Here is a 377-nt window from a genome sequence, read left to right on the forward strand (position 1 = left end):
GCCCTTCTGCCACCTTCTGTGCCCAGGTACATAATTATTGCCTCTCCTCCTGCCCTGGCCCTCCCCTGTCACATGGCCTCTGGGCTCCACTTCCCAGCTGCTCTGTGGGGCCTCCCCATTGTCTAAAGGGGTGGCCCCAAGGCTCTCATTGTCACCAGGCAGGCAGGCACCCAGGAGAGGATGACAGCCCTCCTTCAGGGTGACGTAGGGGAAGAGAGGCTGGCTATTTGCCACCTACAGGATGTGAGCAAGTGCCATCAAGGAATCCTCTCATCTTGCTGACATGGAGTGTTTATGGGATGGGCTCCTCTTGGAGCCGGCAAGGTAAATATTTTCCCAGGATTATCAGCTGGGATCCTTGAGTCATCGTGGTTGGA

The sequence above is a fragment of the Podarcis bocagei genome (genome assembly GCF_964188305.1).
Source record: "Podarcis bocagei genome assembly, chromosome: 11".
Classification (NCBI taxonomy): domain Eukaryota; kingdom Metazoa; phylum Chordata; class Lepidosauria; order Squamata; family Lacertidae; genus Podarcis; species Podarcis bocagei.